The sequence below is a fragment of the Bos indicus genome, chromosome 6 (genome assembly GCF_029378745.1).
Source record: "Bos indicus isolate NIAB-ARS_2022 breed Sahiwal x Tharparkar chromosome 6, NIAB-ARS_B.indTharparkar_mat_pri_1.0, whole genome shotgun sequence".
NCBI classification, from domain to species: domain Eukaryota; kingdom Metazoa; phylum Chordata; class Mammalia; order Artiodactyla; family Bovidae; genus Bos; species Bos indicus.
The window spans coordinates 10,053,864-10,059,018 of record NC_091765.1 but is presented as its reverse complement, the minus strand read 5'-3'; the positions used below and the strand labels follow the sequence as shown (position 1 = coordinate 10,059,018).

Genomic DNA, 5,155 nt, shown 5'->3' with positions numbered 1-5,155 from the left:
CTCAAAATGTGCTTTCCTCATGGCTCAAATGGTAAAGGATCTGCCTGCAATGCAAGAGACCTGGGTTGGGTAGATCCCCTGGAGAAGGGAATGGCAACCCACTCTAGTATTCTTGCCTGGAGAATCCCATGGACAGAGGACCCTGGCGGGATACAGTCCATGGAGTTGCAAAGAGTTGGGCATGACTGAGTGACTAACACACACGCACACATTCAATATAACTTCTCTAAAGTTTTTAAAGTTTCTAACTTGTATTCTCAATTAAATTGAAATGTTTGAATAGGCCTTTTAAGGATTAAATTTGTATTCAGTAAATGTTTATCAACTGCCAAATGTATCAGACATAGCTCTAGTTTCTAGACATATATTAATAGGCAAATTACCATTCTTTGCATGCAAAGAGCTTACCTTGTCATGGAAGAGGTGAAATAGACTGCCAATAAATAAACTCTAGAAGAATTCAGTCAGCAACATCATTGATGTTTGTTTATTTTTATTCTTATTAACAGAAAGCCAATTGGAAATATATGCCCTTGAAAAAATTAATCAGTATTTGAATTGTCACTGTCTACAGCTTGACTTAAACTGTCAATAGAGCAAAAGGAAGTTTTAGTTTAAACCTGAAATACACATTGCAAAAGCATGGTATAATTTCTCAGAGAATGTATACTAAATATATATTATAAGTTACAGTATCTATGCATGGGGCTTCCCAGGTGTCTCAGATGGTAAAGAATACGCCTGCAATGCAGGAGACCAGGGTTTGATCCCTGGGTTGGGAATATCCCTGGAGAAGGGAATAACTTCCCACTCCAGCATTCTTGCCTGGAGAATTCCATGGACAGAGGAGCCTGGTGGGCTACAGTCCATAGGGTCACAAAGAGTCAGACATGATCGAACAACTAACACTTTCACTTTTCATATTTTTACGTATATATTATATACAGAATAATTCAGACATATTGGGGGTTCAGTTTCAAAGCACTGCATGAAAGTTAATGTTGCAATAAAGTCACACAATTCTTTTAGTTTCCCAATCTATGTAAAAGTTATGTTTATACAGTACTGTAGTCTATCAATTGTGCAGTAGCATAGTCTAAGAAAGCAATGTACATAATTTAATAAAAAAATTACTGCTACAAAATGCTAACTGTCCTCTGAGCCCTTAGAGTTCCTAATCTTTTTGCTTGATTAAGGTAAGGTTCTTGCCTTGATCTTGAGGGCAGCTGATTGATCAGGGCGATGTTTCCTAAGGACTAGAGTGACTGTGGCAGTTTCTTAAAATATAACAGTGAAGTTTGGCACATAAACTGATTAGTCTTTTCACTTGAACACTAAGAAGCCATTGGAAAGTGAAAGTGAAGTTGCTCAGTCGTGTCCAACTCTTAGCGACCCCATGGACTACAGCCCACCAGGCCCTCTGTCCATGGGATTTTCCAGGCAAGAGTACTGGAGTGGGGTGCCATTGTCTTCTCCGTTAACAGCGGCTAGGCATATTATATTTACTTGGAGCTGATATACTTGGTGACAGCCTTAGTGCCCTCGGACATGGCGTGCTTGGCCAGCTCCCCACGATGTGATAGTTGAGTGCTTGTTGTAATGTGCCAGGCGCGATGCCTCGCCAGCAATGAGCTCGAAAATGTCGTTGACGAAGGAGTTCATGATTCCCATGGCCTTGGACGAGATGGCGGTGACTGGATGGACTTGCTTCAGCACCTTGTACACGTACACGGAGTAGCTCTCCTTGCGGCTGCGCTTGCGCTTCTTGCCGTCCTTCTTCTGGGCCTTGGTCACAGCTTTTTTAGAGCCCTTTTTAGGGGCTGGAGCAGACATGTTCAGGTTCAGGCATGTCTATAATGACAACACCCAACAACACAGAAAGATCTTGAAATGCATTGGAGGTTTGTTAATTGGCCTAATTTCAATGTGTTGTGTCTTAGAAATTAGAGAGGCTCTAAAACAGGGAGAGAGAGAGGGAATCTATAGTAGTGTATTATTCTTTTCTTTATTCCATGAAAATATAAGTAGAAGTTACAGAAATCCCCCAGACAAATTGTAAGAAAAAACAACTTTCTATGTGTAAGATTTACTTACACAAATTTCATTCCCTGGCCTTTAGGATATTATAGTTATTTTATAAATGAAGAACATACTTAGAAAAGAAGTCTGTAGATGCCTCTAGTAAATTAATACCAAATTAAAAGAAACAACAATGCCCTTACTAAAACTTACCAAAGTAGCATTTTAACTACTTCATTGTAGTCTGAGTCTGTGAAGTATAGTTATTGGGAGGAAGTGTACTGAGTAATAACTCCGGGAGTTGGTCATGGACAGGGAGGCCTGGTGTGCTGCGATTCATGGGGTCGCAAAGAATCGGACATGACTGAGCGACTGATCTGATCTGATCTGTACTGAAAAATAAAAGACCAAGATAATGCAAAGTCGTGGGAGAAATATTTTGAAACTTCTTTTCATGAGATATACAGTATGCCACAGTCATAAAAACTTTTAAAAGACAAGAAATTTTGTCTATAAAAACACTTTTCACAGTGCTATAGATGCTTTTGAAGGAAACAATGCTGACATCAGTTGAAGGTGAATCTGATAAATGCATGCCATTAGGTTTTTGACATTCCACTAGAGAAATGCAATAAAATCAACAGTGAGAAATAACAAGAAAGCAAAATAGAGACAAAGGCCAGGACCTCATAAACATTTTTCTTCAAAATTATAATTTAATCTCATATTGTCTCTTAAAATTTTATTGCTTACTAGTATTTTTTTATAAAAAATTATTGTGAATGGTTTCACTTTTCAATGTCTATATCCAGGGAAGTTTTTCTGTCTTTTTATATATCATGAAAACAGTTGGGATGATTGTCAAGGTATGTCAGCTAATTAATTTTATAAGGCATCATTAATTAGAATAACTTCATTGGTGGCTTATGTTAATATTTTATTAAAATATTTCTAAGAATTAAAAAACTAAGCAAGATACACTACTGAAGAAATAAAGAATAAGGCAAAATAAAGTAAGAGATTAGGTCTATCTAAATTTAAAATCTACTAAAAATCCCTTAAAGTAAAAAAGTATATATGCTCAATAAATTTAATAGAAAAAAGAATGAATACCTCTTGCGATCAGAAATTATTGGGGAATGCTGAGTAGAAGGAAAGTAGGTAGAAATCATAATGAAAAGTTGGAAGTAACCATGGTGCAGGAAAAGGCCAGAGTGAAAATAAGGACAGATTCAGAGAAATACCTACACCCACTTAATGCATTACAAAGCCACACACACACACACACACACAAGCAACTATAATCATCAAGATGATTACAACTTACATTCTCAGCAATAAAAGAGATCCTCCCCTCACTCCAGAAGCATTTGACCTAGACTAAATTCTAAAGCTAATATCCTTTTTTGGGGGGGAAACTAAAAGGTACACACTTTATTTATTATGTGAATCTTTCATAATGGTAAAATACATGGGATATGTGATTATTGTGAAATGACAATCAAGAGGGTTTATAACATTAAGTGGTATTTTATATTTATATACACTTTCAAATATAATAGAGTAAATGATAATCACAGATTTAAACGATAATCACAAGTGTAATAGGATGGAAGAAGTCTGAAAACTATAGTTTTGATCTTTGGAGTCTTCATTATATCTATTTACAATCAGTTAAAAATGTAATCAGTTAATAGAAAAGGCTGCTGTTCCTGCTGCTGCTGCTAAGTCGCTTCAGTCGTGTCCAACTCTGTGCGACCCCATAGACAGCAGCCCACCAGGCTCCCCTGTCCCTAGGATTCTGCAGGCAAGAACACTGGAGTGGGTAATAGAAAAGGCTATTGAGACATAATTCATCTTCATTTTCTTTTTTGACGTTCTTAAAAAGGTGGGAAAGTCTTGTAGTGTGGCTGTGGGTTTCTAAGTGAAATAAAAAAGTGTTTGACACCACCACAACACAAGCAGAGGACAGGAAGAAGCAATTCAAAGAGACATACACTAAATGCCTTTCATCACCAAAACACGTTATGAAGGCTCGAGTGGTGAGGATGAAGAAAACAAAAAAAAAAGGACAACTCATGCAAAAGAAGTGTTGGGGGAGTGTGTAATTTCCTCAGTTCTGTCTCTTCACAACAAAAATTTGAAGCGACAGACCAGTTTTACAGCCCTTGGATGAACCAGTGTTAGAGCTCCTTGTTAACAGCTCAGTTTATTTAGAAAGTAAAGGAAAATACATCCTCGAGGCGTGAGGGCATGCCAACCCAAAAGATGTGAAGAGAAGAGAGAGAGGCCCCTGGCCTTTTGGCTCCTCTTTTTATATATTTTTCACTTCTCCCTGGGCCTGCCCTATGTAAATTGGGCTAGCCGGGAGTGCTGTTTGTTTTACCTGAGGTCCTCACTCCGGTTCTCGGACCTTCCTTTGTTCTATTTTCGCAGCCTTTTCCATTCTTTGTCTTTTAGCCACTGCCATTATGGACTCCTTTTTCCTATTCTAACTACCTAACAGAAATAACAAGGAATCATGTAAATAGAAAACGTGGTAGCAATAGCAATAATAGCAACAAGAGAAACAATATTCAATAACAGTAATAATAAAATAATAATAGTTATAAATGTATACATAGTTATATATATTATTTACTGAGCACATATTTATTATTACAGGACTTATCCTAACTGCATGATTTGTTACTGATACTTTCAACACTTGTAACAACATTGGGAGGTAAGTACATTTTTTTCCCCCTATTGTTCAATGTTAAAAAACCAAGGCTTATAGAATACTTAAGTAAATTGCTTTCTGGAATATGGTCAATGTATTTATATTTATTATTGATTGACAACAGGAAAAGAAAACAATTAGGCCACTTGACTAAAGTACCAACAATCAAAAGGTGAGGAACATTAGAAATACTATTTGAAACCAAGCATTTGATCTCCACTAACAGATACAATTAACTATGCTCTGTTAAATCTCTCAAAAATATATTATTGATAAAGAATGATGTAAATGTTAAGGCAATAAGCGAATACAGTGAAAATGTTTATACCATTTTATCAAAATATTATATTCAAAATGTATTAATATTTTATATGTCAGAAAATAAAAAGCCAGCCCATAGATAATTATTTCTGC

At 36.5% G+C, this 5,155-nt stretch overlaps 1 pseudogene; it reads right to left on the bottom strand.

Annotated features, from left to right (window-relative positions):
• Positions 1-1,502: 1,502 nt before the first annotated feature.
• Positions 1,503-1,849, bottom strand: LOC109559975 (histone H2B type 1-N-like; annotated as a pseudogene).
• Between the last annotated feature and the right edge of the window lie 3,306 nt (positions 1,850-5,155).